Source organism: Lactuca saligna, chromosome 2 (genome assembly GCF_052625555.1).
Source record: "Lactuca saligna cultivar CGN05327 chromosome 2, ASM5262555v1, whole genome shotgun sequence".
NCBI lineage: Eukaryota > Viridiplantae > Streptophyta > Magnoliopsida > Asterales > Asteraceae > Lactuca > Lactuca saligna.
In genome coordinates, this window is record NC_136418.1 from 63090967 (window position 1) to 63113825 (window position 22859).

Consider the following 22859-nt stretch of genomic DNA (forward strand, 5'->3'; position numbering starts at 1 on the left):
GTTAATGATTGTGTCAGATCGTGACAACCGTTTCACCTCACAATTTGGAGAAGTTTACAAGAGGAATTGGGTACAAAGTTGTGTTTGAGTACAACTTACCATCCACAGACTGATGGCCAGAGCGAACGGACGATACAAACGCTTTAAGATATGTTGAGAGCATGTACCCTGGAATTCCTAGGTAACTGGGATGAACATTTACCTTTGGTAGAATTTTCCTACAATAATAGTTTTCACTCAAGCATAAAGATGACACCTTATCAAGCTTTGTACGGACATAAGTGTTGTATGCCGTCTTGTTGGCTTGAGGCTGGGTAAGAGCAGATTATGGGATCGGAGATAGTCCATCAAACTACTGAAAAGTTGAAAATAATTAGGGAAAGAATGTAGCAGCTCAGGATCGTCAAAAGAGCTATGCTGACAACAAGTGAAGACCGATGACTTTTGAAGTTGGAGATTCGGTTTTTCATCAACTCTCGCCGTAGAAGGGACTTATAAGATTTGATAAAAGGGGAAAGTTGAGTCTAAGGTTTATTGGACCGTTTAAAGTTCTTAAAAGGATTGGGAATCAAGCTTACAAGCTCGAATTAACCAAAGAACTGAATGGAACTCATAACACTTTCCATGTGTGTTATTTGAGGAAGTTCACGGGAGAAGTTCCCGACATGATTCCACTTTCAGAGTTGAGAATCGATGAGAACAAAAGGTTGATTGAAGAACCAGAAGAAATCATTGACCGAAAGACTAATAAGTTGCAACACAAGATGGTCGAGTTAGTGTTTGTCCATTGGAAACATACGAATTGGCCAAATCTCACCTGGGAGACGGAGAGTGACATGATGAGTCGCTACCCACATTTGTTTGTTGATGTGTGATTCCAGGGACGGCATCATTCTCAGGTGGAGAGAATTGTAACGCCCGTGTTTCTGGGTTAGACATTTTTTTTGATGTAATAGTCTAGGTTAACCTTTGTAACCCGTTTTGAAATAATAGAAGTGTATTATTTGAGTATTATGTGTTTTGTGCTTAACTGAGTGACTTAATTGAATTAAGTATGAAAATAAGCGTCAAAATGAAATGTTAGATAAATCTGATATTTATAGATAATGTTGTAGTAGTTGAAACGAGGTTTCCGAATATATAAAGAATGCCGAAATCCGAGTTATAACGAAGAAGTTATGATATGTTGAAGTTTCGCGACAAAACCGGCACAACGTTGAATGACGTAAAAAGTGAATTTACGTTAGAGAGATATTTATCCCTAGTGATCTAAACGAATGTTGTAATGTTCGTTAAACCGAGAGTGTGCATAAAAAGGATGCCCAAATCTAACTTCGTATGAGGAAGTTATGATTTTTCTAAGTTTCAGCTTAGCAATATTCAACCCGAAACTCGAATTCGAGATCGAGTTATTGTTGGTCGAAACAATCTAAACGAGAATCGAAGATCTCGTTGATAGTAGTGCATTGGTGAAAAAACAGATGAAAACGGACGTCAGATGAATAAGTTATGAATTTATAACGGAGTTTTCCTGTCCCGGCCTACTAAAAATAAATAATAAAAATAAAGTCAAAATTAGTCGACGGAGTCCAAATGAAAGTTGTAGAGCGTAGTCTCTCCTACGCGTGGATATAAAGAACGTCGAAAACAGAGTTCTTATGGGGAAGATATGAATTTATGAAGTTTTATATATAATTAAAATATATAATTTAAATATTAATTCAGATATTATCCGAAGGGGGGGGAGTCATAGATCCGATCCGAGCTACGCCCAGCGTACCCCGATGCATGAACCACTCGAGGGTTCCGAGTTCGTAGGCGATGACGACTCCGGTCTTATCCGGGCTACGCCCTGTGTACTGAGCATTACGCTGGCGTAATGCGAGGTTCCAGCCCTATATAAAGGGTGCGAGGGCAGCCGGCCTTCTTGCTCCTTTTCTCTCTCTCTCTCTCTCTCTCTCTCCCCCTTTTTACCTTGTTTTCCGTGCAAGAAATATCCTGAAGCCAAGGTATTAATCCCGAGCCCCGAAGCAATTCTCGAAGCCCCGAAGATCTCGAGAAGTGCAATTCCCGAGCTGAAGCTCTGCCCGCAAGGAGCCAATTTTTGTGAAAATCTTCCAGATCTACCAAAGAATACTACTTCTACAAGCCGTAGTATTGTTCGATCATCTTCTGATCAAGTGAGTGTGTAGTTACTTTCTTCTAACGCATAATTATAAAGTATTTTATATGAAATACGTGCTATGTGTATATTTTGTTGCTATATGTGTGAATGCGTATTCACTTTCTTCTATCTCATAGATATGATTTATTCTCTATGAAATACGTGTTATGTGTATGTGTCTCATCTGTTTTTTAGAATATGTATTGAATGAGAACGCTATACACGTTTTAAACTATGTAAAAAAATATATATTTTTATCTACTAATATGTTGGGTAGAACATGGGTAGATAGTTGATGTGCGATAAACAGATGAGAGGCCTTGATGTTGTTGTTGATTTAGTCATCTAGCGTAGTATGGATGATGACCACGTACTCTTTCTAAACAGTCCTGTGGAACGCTAGCAGGTTCATAACTTGTAGGTTTTGTGAACGATGTGTTCACTGGTATACTCTATCCCCCTCATGCTTGCCTTTAGGACATCTATTGTTGAGGAAACCCCTTCCAGTAATGTTCGTCCCGATGGGAATTCTAGATTAGGTTCCTTGTAATAGATGTTGTTTTAGGGACGTAAAGTGAGGATAACGGGAATGGGTAATCGGGTTATTGTTGGTTGATGAAATTAAATATAATTATTTATTGTGGGTTGAAAACCCTATATGCTCACCAGGTTCCCAAGCCTGACCCAATCAGTTTTATTTGTATTACAGGAAGTGGCGCGAGGGCATAAGATGGATGAATCATCAGGTTGTTTTGTTTATAAGCCTGTAGTTGTATATAACTATTATATGGCTTGTAATTTGCCGTTTATGCTTTTTGGTCTATATCGGAACATAACATCCCGAGTTTTGATATCTAATGAAAATGCATTCCTTTATGAAATGCTTTGTTAAAAATTATTTTATCATATTTTGTATTTGGGAACAAATTCTGCAACCCTTTTAAATCAATGGATTTACTCTGAAAGTATTTTAAAAAGCATAAATGAAACCGGTCTTTTCTAGCAATGATTTTGGGGATGTCACACTCGGCATGCTCTAGCGTTGGCCGCAGTTATGGCTTGTTGGACTAGCGCCTTGTAAAATCGGGCGGTATGCCCTTTCCTGTTGCAGTTGCGGCAGTGCATCTTGCGACAAGGGCCAGTGTCGTGAAAACTACACTTGTTACATTTAGGATGATTCCCAACGTACTGTCAAAGGGGAGTTGGAGCGGCGACGGTAGTGGCAGCATGCACCACCATTATTTGTTGTTTCTTGGCCGAATCCTGGGCCGGCTAGCTCTTCTTATTGTTCCAGAACTTTATTCTGTTGTTTCCCCCTTTTGCTTGATCAGGGGTGGCTACCACAGTGTCATGGGTAGCCCTATGGTCGATGAGTTGTTGTGCTATATGCTTGGCACTGTGAAATGTAGTTGGTCTTGAGGCCAACACGCTCCCTTGAATTTGGGGGGTTAGTCCCCATATGTATTTCTCCACTTTCTTAGTCTTCGGGATGACCAAACCAGGACATAGCATGCCCAAATCGTTGAACTTGGCTGTGTAAGTTGCGATGTCAGAGCCGGTAATCTTGAGGCCCCAGAGTTCCTGTTCTAATTTCTGGACTTCCCCCCTTGGGTAATATTCGTTGAACATTAGGGCATTTAAGTCCTCCCAGCTCATTGCATTTGCTAGTGGAAGAGTCAAGGACTTTACATGACCGTTCCACCAGGTAAGGGCTCGGTCAGTGAAGGTACAAGCTGCAAATTTGACTTTGCTTGCTTCAGGACATGAACAAATTTCGAAGACGGATTCAGTCTTCTCGAAGCATTGCATAACGGCGATGACGCCCCCGGTTCCATTGAAGGATTTTGGTTTTGCATTAGTAAAATCCTTGTAGGAGCATTCCTTTGAACGCCCCTGACTGTCCCCTTGATTGGAGGTAGTTACACCATTTCCCGACCCGCCAACGCCGTTTGTACCAATTTGTGAAATTTTAGATGGCACGACTATTATTACGACAGCTTGGAACATGGCGGGGGTCAAACTGTGGAGGTGGTGGTGGAGATGGTGGCGGAGCGGTGGTATGTTGTGGGAAGGACGAGGATTTTTCTACGGTGGCATAATTCTGCCACAAATTTGAAAAGTTGGTAAGCCTTTAATAATAGTGATAAGTTGGTTATTATTGAACTAAATTGTTTGTATTTTGTTCTGACTTTTAATGTAATTGCATTCAATTCATGTTGGATATTCATATACTTTCACGTTCATGAATTTAGTAGTGTATGAGTGTAAACTTGTGACTTGATCCATGCCAGGTCCTTCTACAACCGCTTAGTGTATGCTTGTTATATGCAATTAAGATCGAATAGATCGTTGAATCTAATGGGTCTGCCCTAAGTCCACAACCAAACAAGGAACAGGACCTAAAGTGGAACCACCATTTCTAAACCGATAGAATCTTAATTGCATACAACTTTATTGCCTATACCAAGTAGTTGTAGACTCACCATAAGCAATGAAATGTATTGTTTATGAATTTGGTGATAACACCCCCAAACAAAAATAACATGCATGCTAAATTCATTGATATGATTTTTGTACATAGAGTTCGGAAATATTTTTGACCTTGAAGCAGGTCTACATCACATTAATGCAATTAAGATTTTGACAACAAATAAATCCTTCGACTAGTGTAATCACTTAGTCGCAGGATTGAACCTAGACGTAGAGAAGAGTTGCACCAACGCATACTCGTAAGCGTAATCTATAAAGTATTGTGAGTAGTATGAGCCCTACTCATGACGACCGGTCTCTTGTGGCCCTTGAGACGAAGTCGAGGCACCATGTAGTTCTGCAATCCGGCGCTTGGCCACGATTACTCTCTCCTCGAGAGTCGCGTGCCTTTCCTAATACTCCCTTACCTCCGCTCGAGCGGTGGTAAGGTCCTCGATGGGCTGGTCCATGGGATAGAAGTCTCTTTCCAAATCCCTAGTACGCACATTAGTGGCTTCTGCAACAACATTGAGATCCCGAACTCAATCCGCCATTTCCCTATTCTGATCCCCAAGATTCGTGATTTGCTGGATCGTGACTGGGAGGGCCCTGTCAGCCGGTCCCCCATGATTGAGGTCGTAGTAACCTCATTGATCGCCAAATGGTGATCGTTGTCGCTGTTGACGGTTCCACCTCTCGATGACCATTTCCCAACGGGGCTCAGGCCCGTTGTAGCCAAAACGGTTCGCGGGCACCCTGGCTATGTAGAGAGGATTGATGACCTACGACTCCTCTTCGTCTTCATCTTCCTCCATTTCCTCTTCAATTTCTTATTCCTCGGGTTCTTCCTCTTCAGCTTCTTCTGGGTCCTCTTCTGGTTCCTCCTCGAACAATTCTTTGGGATCTTCTTCTTGTTCTTCTTCTAACCAACCACCGTTACCCTGGTTCGGAAAGTAGGGGTCTCCATGTAAGTGGAATCCTACCATGATGTCTGTACAAGAATAGGGGTGTAAGAGGCACATAATGATTTTATAAATTTTGAGATATGGTAACATATAACACTCTTATAGTATTTTAAACGTTTTGTTTGATTCTTAGAGCAATGCTTGTATGGGTGTTAGTAGGTTGATAGACTTGTTGCCCACTATGACTATCCCTCGGCATATGCTAGTCACTTCTCGGACGAATATAGTTCATCAGGCTATATTCCTCCCAGACTTGATTGCATGTCCCAAGGCATAATCATAGTGCACAACTCCTCTATTTTTATCTTTCACGTTTTTCTTAGATGTGACACTATACCGGCATGCATGCATGTACTTATACTTTTCATAAAACTAACGTTTTATTTTTAAAAGTATAATTGTATGGAAAACATTTAGTCAGAGAATCTTCGTCTCATTGTGTTTATAGTTTGTATATCTTATATGGTTCGATATACTAAGTTTACTATAAACAATGCTCTGATACCAATGTGTCACACCCCCAAACCAAGGATGGCGAAAACATCCGGGGGTTGAGGACTTCATGTATAGTATCACAACAACGAATATAACAGTGCTCAAAGTAAATACAACCATTATAAAAATAATCAAGAAAGTTACATGATTTCACAAGTTACATGTTTCAAAATCGATTACAATATAATGACAAAATGTTTTGATTAATGCCAAAGCATTCCATCCTCAAAAGCTGGTAGTCACTTGTTTTTATTGATTACCTAAGAATAAAAGTAATTTTTGAAAGAGTGTCAACAATTAAGTTGGTAAGTTCATAAACTTTTGTATGAAGAGTGGAAATCTGTTATTTGTAAATGTAGTGTTTGTACAAGAAAAATCCAATATTTTGCTTATAAATGTTTGGTAGTCTTAAGACCCAAAGACTGAAATGTACAAATATTCCATACTTATGATATTATATGAAACTTTTAAATGAATAAAACCCATCTTACAATAAGAAGTCCCGTAAACTATATGTGTCGTTATCTCCCCATGTTAGTTGTTATAACCATACTATGACCTAGTAGACCCACTGCGACGTTCTTTAGGCGTCGTAATGTTATGACATTTGTCACCCCTGACCTGCCAGCCGAGCTGTTGCAAGCAACTTGGGTGAGGGTTGTCAATCCCAATATAGATCTATATACAACTATCACGCTCTCCCTACAATAGACTCTGGCTATAACTTACATAAATTTTAACCCGTACTCTAAGAGTACAATGAAGTGGTGTCTCACAATTTTCGTTAACGAGTTTACATGTAGAGTGAATGAAAAACCTTTTTTGTAGTGTAACTGAACCCCTTTTTGTAGTGTATTTTTAGTGTAAGGAACCATAAACTATACCTATTATAGTTTATTATACATGGTTTAGTGAATGAAAACCCTTTTTGTGGAGTAAACAGAGTACTTTTCATAGTGAGTTTGTAGTGTGTATGTACCATAAACTATACATATTATAGTTTATTACATATCTTTGTAGTAAATGGAAATCTTATCATGAATGACTATTTCTGTTTGTGATATTAAACTAACAAGAAATACATTCAACACAAAGAATTTTTATTGCTATACACTTTGCTCAACATGTTACAAAGTGTTAATAAATTGAAGGCTGTTTAACTAGTTTTAACTATTTTGTACTATTTTTAGAAAATCACAAAAAAAATCATACGATATTGAAATTTGATTTCGTAAACTCTGAGAGTTCATAAAATGTGTCTAGTTTATTTATAATTTTTATTATGATTTTTAGTGGTCTCCAACTAGTGCGAAAATGCCCAAATTCACAAATTGGTACGAGTTCGTTTTCGAAATGATAGACAGTTTTGTAAAAATCACCATAAGTTGTAGAAACATCATATGAGGATGTAAAAGTAGTCATTAGAAAGGTATTAATCTGAACTATGTGCACGTTGTATAGTTTTGTTATATAAAAAGTTTAAGATGTTCAAAATAGTCCCTGAATGAGGCCTAAAGTTTCTGTTGAAGGCTGTTAGTTGAGTTATAATAAATTTTAGTGTTGTAGCTTGTACTCTCCCCCTTAAAACTTGAGTAAAACGTGAAAATGTAGGGGTATGAACTCACCTTGAGTGATTCCTTGAGATGGATGTTGAGGAGAGGGGGGTTTCCAAGCCAAGAACACTTGGAGAATGCTTTAGGATTTGTAGATCTAAGAACAAATATGATGATATTTGTATAAGGAATCCATGATTTGAGTGAAGGAGTGTAGAATATTTGAGAGTGGAAATGAAAAACTTACCAAATGTGGAGGAAGAGTTCGTGACTTCCTAGAGTTCTTGTTTTCAGAGAAAGTAAATGAGAAAGAGAGAGAGAGGTGATTTTTGGGAAAGACAATAAGATTTAAGTGTAAAGAAATAAAGATTTGGTGAATAAATTTGGATAGGGAATCATATGGAGTGTTGGAAGATGCATAAAAGGATAGTGATTTGATATGGTAAAGTGCGAATAGTGATCGGAGGTTGTCATAGAGTGGGTATGGGGGATGGCTTGTTGTCGTAGCTTTTTAGGAAAAGTCAACCACTCTTAGATAATATCTTGTACAAAAGATATTATCTATAGCAAAGATTTCCCCCAAAAATGATTAAAATATGAATTTATGGAGTTTAATATGTTAAAATATGAGTTTGGGTGAAAATTTTCCGTCAAAATCACCAAAAACGAGCTTAACAAGTGAAAGGGGTCGAAAGCCAGGACCAAGAGGCGAACTTGTGAAGTTTTGGGGGTCAAGACCGAAGGTTCGGTCCAGGAAGGGTTGAGAACCAAAAGTAGGCTGATCCGAGCCGAAGAAGTGTTCGGTTGCGAGGCTAGGGACCGAAGGTGGTAGAACCGAAGCGAGATGAACCGAGAATTTGGAAAACGACCGAAGGTAAGCTGGACCGAAGGGGGGGTTTCGGTCTTAAAGAGGAGTTCGGTTCTAAGGGAAGGTTCATTCCTATAAGAGGGTTCGACCCTATAAGACTGTTTTTCAATTAATCTTCCCGTTTCAAGTGGTTTTTGACTAAGTTAAGGATCGGGATGCCCAAAGTAATTATAAAAAGTGAAAAGTGATTTTAAGAGAGATTTGGGAGAGAGAGAGAGAGAGAGATTGAGAGAGACTTTGTTTGTGACCTTTGTTAGTGTTTAGCCTCTTAATGCAAGGTTTGTAAACCCCGTTAAGCCTCGTTATGAATGTTATACGCCCCGAAGGGTAAGTAATAGTGCCCTATCTAGTCGTTAGAACACTCGCCCTATTTAGGGTTTTGATTTTCTGAACATATGAAACCTTTAAATGATACTTTGTATTAACATAGAGAATTGTTCACTAGTATTTTTAGAGTATGACCTAACATATAAGAGCTAGTTGAGTGGACCAGTTTGACTTGTTAACTTTTTTTGACTTTGACTTAACCAGAAATTGATTGTTGTCACATGGAATATCTACAACTTCACTCATAATTTGCTCCAAAGTCCACAATGGAAATAAAAGCTTTCAGCTTTCCAATGTGAATTGAGCTTTGCGTTCAGCTCTCTCTCTTTTTCTTCTACTTCTCTCACAATCCAATTGTGTCCTTCCATCTGATCTTCACGAGCCTTCCTTCTTTTTAGCTCATGCTCATCATGCTCTTCTTCTTCACTATTATCTATTATTCTTTCATCATAGAGCTTCTCTTTTCTTTTCAAATCCAAAGCTACATTATTCTTTCATCAGAGAGCTTCTCTTTTCTGAATTTGGCTTGACTGTTGGCTTCAAAGCTGGTTTTGGGTTTTCTTTCTTAGCTTGTTTCACAGTTTCTCCCCCTTGTTTCAGAATTGAGATCGAATCCATAACATCTTCAATTCTGTTCAACATTGTGAACACCGGCTTGAGTTTTTCAGCCAGATGCTTCTTAACTATGATCATGATTAGAGAGTCACGAGTCTTGATTATGTCAGAGAGTAAGGCGTTCACATCTACAACGCAACCCTTCATTACATCCTTTGCAGATAAGAGTTAGTTAATCTTCTTCTCAGCATGCTCCAGCTTAATAGTCAGAACCTTCACTTTTTCAGTCTTGACTGTGAGCTTGTCCATGATTGCGTTCTCAATTGCCAAGTCTTCATGAAGCTTGTTGATCTTTGATGTTATGGAGGAGTTGAGCTCTTATTTATCTGATTGGATGCCATCGCGAACTTTTTCCAGCGCATCCTTCTCAGTGTGAAGAGTTTATCCAAGGCTGGAAATTACTTCATTCACCTTCGCAGTGTTTGAATCGAATAAGTTCTGAAAAGTTCTCATAAAGGATCGAGCATCAATAATTAGTTTATCGACTTTTTTGTTCATTTCCTTGCATACTGAAGCTGAAGCATCAACAACTTGCTTCGTCTTTTCAAGATTTGCAGTGTGTTCTTTGGTGAGGGTCTCAATAAAAGATTTGATCGTGGCTAGAGAATAATCATCATTGGTTGAGGTTTTGGAGGATTGAATCAGTGAATCCAACTTCTCGTTAATGGCCTTAAGTTGCCCTTTGGTGACTATAACTTGATCATCACTTTCTGTCCTGATGTTGAATTGAATATAGGTGAAGCCACCAAAAGTCCTCTTCATCGTCACCATAAATGGTATGTGGATCGTTTTCACGCAAAGGTGAGATGGTTGGTGGGGAATGACCAAGTGTGAAACCTGAAGCACTTGCCCCTGCATCAGATGCGTTGAAAGTCACTGGATGTTCATTCATGGTAGTGGTTGTGATGGTTGTTGAATCTATAAACAATGGGGTTGATTGTGCGATAGAAGTTTGGGTCTGAGAAAATCCCATAGATACAGGTGGGCAAGGAGCAATAGTAATCGGAGTGGAGATAGTAGAGGTGGGTGAAGGAACGGAGAAATCCTGGAAAAGATCTTTTGTGATCAGAATGGAAGTAGGTATTTGAAAAGATACCTCATGGTTCGTTGTTGCGGGCTCTGAAACTTGTGGTTGAGATGTAGCAGTTGTATCATCTTGTTCGTTGTGAACATCTTCTTGAACTGGAATCTCCGAAACCGTGTATGAATGCGAGTCTTCGTGGTCACTTGGCGTAGGAGTCTGTGGCCTGCGAGCAACTTTCTTTACCTTCTTCTTTTTCTGAGCTTGAGGAGGTTCAGATGAACTAGCATTCACAACTCTTTTCTTTCCTCCTTTATTTGGTTTGTCTACCTCGTCAAGGTACTTTCATACTTCATCGGTCACTTGGGGATAACCATAGACTAGTAGACTACGATAGGGTCGCATCACTTCACTTGCAGCTGGGACGTCGCGAAGCATGTATTCCGATGGGGATCTGAGTAGCAAACGACATTTGAGACTCTATGACAGAGGTTCTGTGAGCCCCCAGTATTGACCCTGCCAGAGGGTGTCGAGGATTTTATGGTATTTCTAAGGCATCCATCACTGGTTTGGGGGCAGTCCTTATGCATAGGGGACGAGTGATTTATTATGCTTTGCGTCAGCTGAAGTCGCATGAGGTGCAGTATCCTACTTAAAACCTGGAGTTGGGGGCAGTGGTGTTTCCCCTCATGATTTGGAGACATTATCTTTACACGGATCACAAGAGTTTGAGATATCTTATGGATCAGCCGAAACTAAACACGAGGCAACGTAGGTGGCTAGATGTAGTTAAAGATTATGATTGCGAGATCCTTTACTATCCGGGTAAAGCGAATATGGTAGTGGATTCATCGAGCCGCAAGTCAACCGGGTCTTCAGTTGGGGAGATATGTATGAGGATATATGTGGATTCTCCGCTTTTGGGTTTAGAAGGATAACTTGAAACATAAGAGGATCGGGGGCGAGATTGACAGGTTTGTCTCCGATATTCGGGGTTTGTTGACTCGATGTGGTTAGGTTTGGGTTCCAGTTTCTGGTGGGATCAGGCAGATAGTGTTGGAGGAGGCTCATAATTCTCGCTTTTCTATACACCCGGGGGCCCCCAAGATGTATCAAAATTTAAGATTGAGTTATTGGTGGTCGTGTATGAAGAGGGAGATAGTCTGGTATGTTGAGAGGTGCTTGACCTGTAGGATGGTCAAGGCCGAGCATTAGAGGACACATGGTAAGTTGCAGCCATTGGAGATTCCCATATGGAAGTGGGAACAAGTCACCATGGATTTTATCACCAAATTGCCGAAGACTGCCAAGGGTTTTGATGCTATATGGGTCATCGTGGATCGATTGACCAAGAGTGTCCACTTTTTGGCCATCCGGGAGAGCTCTTCGCCTAAGAAGTTGGCCGATGTGTATGTCTAAGAGATCGTTACTCGTCATGGGGTTCCGGTCTCCATTGTTTCAGACCGAGATGTTCAATTCACTTCCCATTTCTGGTAGAAGTTCCACAAGGAACTGGGTATGAGATTGCATTTCAGCATAACTTATCATCTATAGACCGACGGTCAGAGTGAGAAGACCACCCAGACTCTTTAGGAAATGTTGTAGGCCTGTGTTATAGATTTTGGTGGGAGCTGGGATTCCTACCTACCTCTGGCGGAGTTCTCCTACAATAATAGTTATCATCCAGCATTGGTGCCCCACCTTTTGAGATTTTGTATGGTTGGAGATTTCGTACCCCGATATGTTGGGGGAGAGGTCGGTCATTGGGTCATGGGAAGGACCGAAAGTAGTCCTTCAGACCACAGAGGTTATTTATCAAATCAGACAGAGACTGCAGATCGCATAGAGTCGGCTTAAAAGCTATATCGATCGACACCGATCGGAGTTGGAGTTTCAGGTCAGCAATATGGTATTACTGAAGGTCTCTCCCTAGAAGGGTGTGATATGCTTCAGGAGAGAGGGAAATTGGGCCCCCAGTATATTGGGCCGTTCCATTTGATCGCCAGGGTAGGCAGGGTGGCATACCAATTGGAATTAACGAGTGAGCTCAGTTAGATCCATAACACTTTGCATGTCTCTTAGTTGCAGAAGTGTGTGTTGGACAACGAGACAGTGGTTCATTCGCATGATATTCAGGTCGATGAGCACCAAAATTATATTGAGAGGTTGGTGGCTATTTTGGAAAGAAAGATGAAGGTCGTGCACAAGAAGGAGATACCTTTGGTAAAGGTTCAGTGGCAACATCGGAGAGGCTCCGAGTGACCCTGGGAACTGGAGGCTAAGATGCGAGAGCATTATCCTGAGTTATTCATCGCAACCGACTTCGAGGACGATTTCTAGTTCAAGTGGGGGAGAATTGTAGCATCCTAATAATGAGGTACATCTAATTTTGACCCTATATTTGAATAATATTGCATTTTGAACCCCCCCTGAAGTTGAAAAGATTGCAAGATTGGACCATAGTCACATTGTGGTAATTTTAGACATAAGGTTTGTACATTGGGTGTACGATGTGTACACTGAGTGTACTAGGGTCGACCCTAGTACGTTGGGTGTACATCTTGTATGCAGGGCGTATGCACAAGATGTCCAAACCCTAATTTTTAGGGTTTTGGCCATATGTAAACACCATTATAACTTCATGCTTCTTATCCTCAGTAGCCTCCCTATGTGAAAAATGTCTTCAAGTAACCCTAAGTGAGAATAGTCTATTTTTGAGCCCATATGAGTGTTTTGGAAGCATTCTTGAAGAAGAAGAAGGTGGTGCGAAGAACTTGGAGCTTGAAGCACTTTGGATATGAGATTCCCTTATTGTTTGCAACCTCTAGGAGGTATAAAGTTTGCATCTTGATCACTCCATCTTGTATATCTAGAAATTTCACTCTTTTAAGTTACTTTTTTTCCTCAAAATGGTGATTATTGAGCATGGCATGTTCTTTACTAATTAAGTCATCCTTTTAGACCTTAGGAAATGTCTTAAGTCATTAAAATGTGGTCTTGATGGTTAATTTTGCTTCATGCATTCTTTATAAGGTCTTAATGCATTAAGAAGTTGAGTTAAGCACCTATTGGACATGCAAAGTCATTAAGTTGGAAACTTTATGACTCTTAGTGATATTTTGGCAATGGATCTGCAATGAGATGCTTTAAGTTGAAGTATTAAGCTCTTAATGGGAAAAGAGGAGTTCTGTGAGTATGTCGTACATACCTATTCGTACGCCGATCATACTCGGTCAACCACCCTGATCCTGGTTAAGCTAGAGTATGCCCCACATTCGCTCTGTGTCGACTCGACTGGGTTAACTCGGTTGACTTGTTCGTTTTGACCATATTTTACCAAGGGTAATTTAGGAAAATATTATTATTTTATTAATGGAAAATGTTTGGACATTTAGGACTTGGGTGGACCGATATTCGGGATCAGAGTATTGATCAGTTTGTCGTCAGGCTGGCCCATTAGATTAATATCCTGTTATACATTGATACGCTGAGTATGAGATAGATCTGTATGCATATATGCTAGTTGTTGATATGTGTAGACTGGTAGATTTGTAAGACTACCTGTGATTTCTGATTGTATGATTAAATGTATGTTGATTATGTTTTTTTATATGTTATATGTCGATATATTGTGTTAGATTGAGGTTGTACTGCTTTGTGCTATAACCAACAAACCCAAGAGCATTCCTGATATGAGCTGAGGGTCGGTTGGCATGCCAGAATCATACAGAGGGCTCGAGAGCATTCCAGATACAAGTTGAAGGCCGGTTGGTCTGCCAGACTCGTACTGAGGGCCTGAAGATTTTCCAGTCCGATGATTGAGTGGACCTGATGTATATTAGCATTCCATTCCGATGACTGATTGGGCCAGGGGTAATCCAGATGTAACGATGTAATTTTCAAAACAAACTTTTCATTTTTCAACAACCAATTTTTCATATATAAAACATTCTCAAAAGTATTCCACAATAGTTATCAATTCTATCCCAAGACCACATATCAAATCTTCTCTCTGTGTGTACGGGTCACGTCGACGCCTTACCACCGTCCATACTAGTACCTGCAACACATAACATAACAACTATAAGCATAAATGCTTAGTGAGCTCCCCAAATACCATTTACACACATACACCTTTCCAGGCCATACTCTACATGACCTTCCGGTCCATGTGTCTCAGGGGACTTCCGTCCCAGTCCCAGTAGAGCTTCCGGTCCTACTCATACCGACCTTCCGGTCCCTGACTCCCTGAACTTCCGGTCCATGTAATAATGCCTTCCGACCCATATCATACATAGCGTACATATCACATACATAACGAAATCAGAACATGCAACGCATAACATACAATACATGCATCTCATAGCATACAAGACCTTACGGTCACACATAGGTACCTTTTCGGGTACAGTATAGTGAGAAGACTCACCTTGCTTGATGTCGGATAATCACTCGTGCTCGATTCCCCAACCTATCGTCCTCCTATAACATAAATACATCTCTAATTAATACTTCCTTGGCTTAGTTTGACTAACACTATTAAGTCAACACTAGCCAACACTTGGTCAACGGTCAATCTTTGACCCGACTCGTCGAGTCTTGCATGGACGTGTTGAGTGCGTACGTGAACTCAAGTCCTTTGAATCCTTTCTGACTCACCGAGTCACTCACCCAACTCGGCGAGTCATCCACTGATCTGAGTCACAGGACAACCCGCTCCGACTCATCGAGTCTGCTCATGGACTCGGCGAGTTCATTTCATGCACATCCTCAAACAACCTTCTGAGGCCATATCTATTCCTCTAATCCTTAGATCTAACCTTCTCAAGTTCCTCAATCACGTAAAGTCTCTATTTTGATGCACATGCAACATCCATATGACCATATATGATGATTTAGCCCCAAATACCATAACCAAAGGTCATAACCTCCATTGCTCTTCATAAAGCTTGATGAGTAAGGCTCTCTGGACCCTCATAGATCCAGATCCAAAGCCTCATCACCAGAAAGGGACTATTTGGATCTCAAATCAACTTAGTAAAGGGCACAAGAAACCCTAAATCCATTTATTCATCATAAGACAGAAGAAGGGCCGAATTAATACCTCAAATGCGATGATCTTAGCTTCAAATCCACAGAATAGCAACCTCCTTTGCTTCCTCTTGGCTAGGACCTCCTTCTTCTTGCTAAACAACACCACAAAGGTCAAGAATGGCTTCCCTTCTCTCTCAAAACGCTCAAGCACTCTAGGGTTTCTTTTTATGGACTGGTAGCCGCAATTAAAGGCCATAAGGGTCTTTAAATAGGTCCCAAACCCAAGAAATTAGGGTTTCTTTCATCAGCTTTGACTCGGCGAGTCACTCCCTTGACTCGTCCAGTCCCCTCATTAACCACATCATCCAGTCGTGACCAGACTCGGTGATTCTAAGCACCAACTCGTCGAGTCACCTTACAACATAAATCAATATACATGGGAAACTGGGTGTTACACCAGACCAATGGCTGTCGACCCGGGGATATTCCAGTCCGATGACTGATTGTACCCAGCGTGCTTGTTCAATTATGTTATGTGTGTTATGTGGTGGTACTTTGGGGGAACTCACTAATCTTTGGCTTATAGTTTTGAGTTTATTGTTTCAGGTACTTCTGATGATCGCGAGAAGGAGAAGGCGTGACTGTACACATCCTCTATTTATTGCTTTATGATTTTGGGATATTTTGATATGGATAAAAAATTTGGAAACAATGATTTTGTAAACATTTTATGACTATGGGTTGTTTTTAAAAGTTTTAATTTGTTGTGATTTTTAAGTCGTTACACTTGTACGTTAAAGAAGAATTGTGTACTCAAGGAAGAAGATGATTGAGGTATAAAGGATGTGGGTTAGGGAAAGAAGAGAATAAAATCTGATTTTCTTTTGTCTAGCAAGGTTAGGTGGGCCCCATAATGATGTCTCAATCCCTTTAGTTGCTCAAAACAATCCTATTTTGATATATCGAGATCCCAATGTCGAATACTTTTTCCAAAAGTTTCGTTTGATAGAGCCAAGTTCAAGGCTGTGACATCCCCATTTTCACGACCAGAAAAGACCGATTTGTTTATGCTTTGTTTTAAAAAATCAGAGTAATCATTTGATTAAAAAAGTAGTGGAATATGTTCCCAAAACAAAATATGATAAGAATTTATCAAAGCATTTCTTTAAAGAAATGTATTTTTATTAAATAACAAAATCTCGGGATGTCATGTTCTGTTATAGACCAAAAGCATAAAACGTATAAAATAGACCTTACAATAGTTATTTATAACTACTGATCTATAATCCAAAATCTCTCGTCAAGTCCACCAACTTATACTCTTGTGCCATTACCAGTAATGCAAAGAAAACTGAGTGGGTCAGGCTTGGGAGCCTGGTGAGCATATAGTGTTTTCAACCCACAATAATATAATTATTATATTTAACCATCAAACAATTATCCGAATTACCCATCCCCATTATCTTCTTTATTTCTTAAGGTTTTACCCTAAGAATCAACTATCCTTTATTCATTTGTTCCTAAGGTTTGATCTAAAGCATTTGCACAAAGTACATTGCTTCCCGAGGTTCCTATAACAAACACTAAATCCATAACTGCCAAGGTTCATTTATACAGTACTAAATCCATAGCTACCAAGGTTCATCTACACTGTACTAAATCCATAGCTTCCATCATATTATTATAAGGGACTAAGTCTATAGCTGCTAGGGTCAATACGTGTCCAGCAAGGGTTAGGGTATCATCGCATGAATATGTAGTTTCAACATCGTCTAAACTCGTAATTCATAGTAAGGGGTTAGAGTATCATCGCATGAATACGTAGTTACAACATCGCCTGAACTCGTAATTTACCACCAACAGGTTATGAGCCCACTGTGTTTCCACATGACTGTCTAGAATAGTCAATGGTCTCCATCTATACTCTGGTAGATGACTACATCGCCACATCGCCGGTCGAGGACATGGTACCATCTCTCATATCACACCACCTATTTCTCATCACCTACATATCATCAACTTTCTATCATCACCTATCTCTCATCACCAAACTCATCTTTCATCACACACCAACTATTTCATCTACCCATGTTCTACCAAACATATTTGTAGATATAAATTACATATATAGTTTAAATCATTTGAAAACACGTATAAAACATTCATTTAACAACCATCTCAAGTAAACAAACAACGTATAAACATATAGCACGTATTTCATAGCAAAATACTTCATATTATGCGGCAGAAGAAAGTAACTACACACTCACATGATAAGACGATGATCGGACATCACCTCGTCTCTTAAAATAATCTTTTCCGATAAAATGCAGGCTTCACGCTGCAGCTACAACAGGTAATTGTTCAATCACTGGTGGTTGATTCCTGTTTTCATCAGCATTTCCAACTCCACTCCTTGTTCTCACCATTTTTGACCTACACACCATATAAGGTGAAATTAGATCCTCATTCACGATAGATATTCAAATCATCCTTATCACTTCGAAACGTTTACATGCTAGTTCTAATATCGTAGACATACGCTTAGAATCCTACACACATAAGGTTTCCAGATCCGGTCGGCAACATACCATAGATCCGAACAAATAATATCATATATGGCAACATATAACATTTAGCACATAAAAGCATTTTAGGAAACTTTCCTAAAATAAACTAGTGCTCGTGTCTAAAACATAACCGATACATATCTCAAAACTTCACTTAGCATTCTAAGTTTAAGTCTAGAAATCCTACAAATTCCTAGTTCGCTTAAACTAATGCTCTGATACCAACTGTGACATCCCCAAAATCTCGGCCAGAAAAGACCGATTTTCATTTATGCTTTTAAAATAATTTCAGAGTAAATCCTTTTGATTTGAAAGAGTTGCAGAATTTGTTCCCAAAAACAAAACGTGAAAAAATAATATTTACCAAAGCATTTCATAAAAGAAATGTATTTTCATTATATAATCAAAACTCAGGATGTCATGTTCCGATACAGATCATAAAGCATAAACGATAACCTTACATGTCATTCAACAAATATATACATATACAGACTTGTAAACAAAACAACTTGATGATTCATCCATCTTATGCCCTTGCGCCACTTCCTGTAATACAAATAAAACTGAGTGGGTCAGGCTTGGGAGCCTGATGAGCATATAGGGTTTTCAACCCACAATAAATAATTATATTTAATTCCACCAACCAATAATAACCCAATTACCCATTCCCATATTCTCACTTTACGTCCCTAAAACAACTAACACAAGGGACCTAGTCTTACAATATTTCATCGGGGCGACAACACATGCATTCGGGGGTTTCCCGACAATATATGTCAAATAAGGCAACCATGATGGGGATGGAGTACAACGAATGAACACCCAATTTCATTAACACCTACAGGTGGCGAACCTGCTAGCGTTCCACAAGACTATCTAGAAAAGTCTGTGGTCGTCATCTAAACTCCGCTAGATGACTAAATCAAAAACAACATCGAGGCCTCTCATTTGTTTATCACACAACTATCTACCCATGTTCTACCCAACATATTAGTAGATAAAAATATATATATTTTTATACATAGTTTAAAACTTGTATAACATTCTCATTCAATACATATTCCAAACAACAGATGAGACACATACACATAACACGTATTTCATAGAGAATAAATCGTATCTATGAGATAAAAGAAAGTGAATATAAATTCACACATATAACACAAAATATACACATAACACGTATTTCGTATAAAATTCTTCATAATTATGCGTTAGAAGGAAGTAACCACACACTCACTTGATCAGAAGATGATCGAACAGTACTACGACTTGTAGAAGTAGTATTCTTCGGCAGATCTGGAAGATCTTCACAAAAATCGAACTCCTCGCGGGCAGAGCTTCAGCTCGGGAATCGCACTTCTCGGGATCTCGGGAGCGTAAAACTTCCTTCTTAACTTGGATATGAGATCCTGAGTGTCGGGATGGCTTCGGGGGTTCACACGCAGAGCTTCAGCACGAAAAAGAGAAGAATTGAGCAAATATGCTCGGAACCCTCACATCTATTTATAGGAGGCTGAGGCCTCGTCGTACGCTGGGCGTACAGCCTTACACGGGGCGTAAGAATCCAAAATCGTCACTGCATACATCATCTGAAGAACTCGAGTGCGAGGTGCATCATGCTTCGCGGTACGCTGGGCGTACTTCGGATGAGTCCGGTGACTCCTCTTCGGATAATATCGGAATAAATAATTAAATTTAAATATTAATTATTTAATAAATTTTGAAAATTCATATCTTCTTCATACGAACTCCGTTTTCAACGTTCTTTATATCCACGCGTAGGTGAGACTACACGCTACAACTTTCGTTTAGACTCCGTCGGCTAATTTTGAATTTATTTTTAGTAGGCCGGGCCAGGAAAACTTCGTTATAAATTCATAACTTCTTCGTCCGACGTCCGTTCTCGCCTAACTTTTCATCGTTTCGCTACTAACAACGAGATCTTCGATTCTCGTTTAGATTGCTTCGGCTAAAAACCGCTCGATCTCAAATCGAGTATTTCGAGCTGCATACCGCTAAGTCGAAACTTCAGAAAATCATAACTTCCTCATACGAAGTCAGATTTGACCAATTTCCACCTAGAACCCCTAATCGTAATCAGTTGCAGACCGCCTAGCGCCTAGGCGGCCGCCTAGACCGAGTTTTACAACACTGATATATATATATATATATATATATATATATATATATATATATATATATATATATATATATATATATATATATATATATATATATATATATATATATATACACGGAAACCTTGTTTCGCCCACTACAACTGTATGCAAACATATTGAGTTTATTTTACACTTCAATTTTGATGCTTATTTTATTCTTAATTAATCAAATCACATAATTAAGCAATTAAGCACGAAACACATAATACACAAATAGTACGCTCTTATTAATTCAAAACGGGTTACAAAGGCTAACCTAGACTATTACATCAATGAAAATGCCTAGCCTGGAAACGCGGGCGTTACAATTCTCTCCCCCTTAGGATGATTCCGTCCCCGAAATCACACATCAACAAACAAATTCAGATAGCGACTCAACATGCCACTCTCCGTTTCCCAGGTGAGATTTGGGCCATTCGAATGTTTCCAATGAACAAGCACTAATTCGACCATCTTGCGTCGAAGCTTCTTAGTCTTTCGGTCAACAATTGCCTATGGTTCTTCAATTAACCTCTTGTTTTCATGAATTCTCAATTCAGAAATTGGAATTATATCAGGAACTTCTCCCATGAACTTCCTCAAATAACACACATGGAAAGTGTTATGAATACCACTCAGTTCTTCTGGTAGTTCTAGCTTGTAAGCTTGGTTCCCAATCCTCTGAAGAACTTTAAACGGTCCAATAAACCTTGGACTCAACTTTCCCCTTTTTCCAAATCTTATAAGTCCCTTCCACGACGAGACTTTAAGCAAAACCGAATCTCCAACTTCAAAAGTCATCGGTCTTCGCTTCTTGTCAGCATAGCTCTTTTGACGATATTGAGCTGCTAACATTCTTTCCCTGATCACTTTCAACTTCTCAGCAGTCTGATGAACCATCTCGGGTCCCATAAACTGCTTTTCTCCAGCCTCCAGCCTCAAGCCAACAAGACGGCGTACGACACTTCTGTCCGTACAAATCTTGATATGGTGTCATCTTTATGCTCGAGTGGAAACTATTATTGTAGGAAAATTCTACCAAAGGTAAATGTTCATCCCAATTACCTAGGAATTCTAGGGTACATGCTCTCAGCATATCTTCAAGTGTTTGTATTGTTTTTCACTCTGACCATCAGTCCGCGGATGGTAAACTGTACTTAAACATAACTTGGTACCCATTTCCTCTTGTAGACTTTTCCAAAACCTTGAGGTGAAACGGCTATCACGATCTGATACAATCGTTAACAGAACACCGTGAAGCCTCACAATTTCCTTCACGTAAGAATTCACAAGCTTTTCCATAGATCATTTCTCATTGGCTGCTATGAAATGCGCACTCTTAGTGAATCGATCAACGACCAGCCAAATCATGTCGTGACCATTCTTTTTTCTAGGTAGTTTAGTGACAAAATCCATTGCAATGTCTTCCCATTTACCCATAGGCATAGGTAAAGGTTCTAAACTCCAGTATGGTTTCTAATGTTGTGTCTTGACTCTTGCACAAGTCATACACTCGGCCACATACTATGCATCATCGAGCTTCATCGTCGGCCACCAGTAGTAGGGTTTTAGGTCCCTATACATTTCAGTGCTACCAGGATGAATCGAGTACATGGTTTTGTGAGCTTCTTCCATCAGAACATCTCTAATTCCTCCTGACTTAGGTACCCAAATCCGATCTTGGAACACCTTCAATCCGTGACTGTTTATACCGAACACCAATGTTTTACCCAAACGCTCTTCCTTTCGGTCATTCTTCTCAGAAGCTTCCTCTTGAGATTTCTTTATACTCTCCACAATTGTCGAGACAACTTTTATTCTCAACACTCTTGGCGTTTTCCTTTCAAGATTGACTTTCTGACTGAGAGCATCAGCAACAACATTAGCTTTACCGGGATGGTAAAGTATCTCACAGTCGTAGTCCTTGAGTAACTCTAGCCAGCGCCGTTGCCTCATATTCAATTCTTTCTGATTAAAGAGATATTGGAGACTCTTATGATAAGTGAAAAGTTTGCACTTTGTGCCATAGAGGTAATGCCTCCATATTTTCAGAGTGAAAACTACCGCTGCCAACTCCAAATCATGAGTCGGGTAATTCTTTTCATGCTACTTCAGCTGTCGAGACGCATATGCTATCACCTTTTCTCTTTGGGTCAAAACACAACCCAATCCAACCCCAGACGCATCGCTATAACCAGCGAAGTCTTCAACTCCATCAGGTAGAGAAAGTATCGGTGCCTCGCATAGCTTCTTCTTTAGCTTCTCGAATGCTTCTTTATGCTTATCACTCCAAGCATAAGTAGCTCCTTTGTGGGTCAAAGCTGTTAATGGAGTAGCAATCGAAGAAAAGCCTTGGATAAACCTTCAGTAATATCAGGCTAATCCTAAAAATCTTCGGATCTCCGTGGGACTTTTTGGTTGTTCCCACTTCATTACAGCTTCAATCTTTGCTGGATCAACCATTATCCCTTCTTGGTTGACCACGTGACCCAAGAATTGGACTTCACGAATCCAAAAATCACATTTGGAGAACTTTGCATACAACTTCTCCTTTTTCAAAACTTCTAACACTTCTCGCAAGTGTCTGCCAGGCTCTTCTTGGCTTTTCGAGTAAAT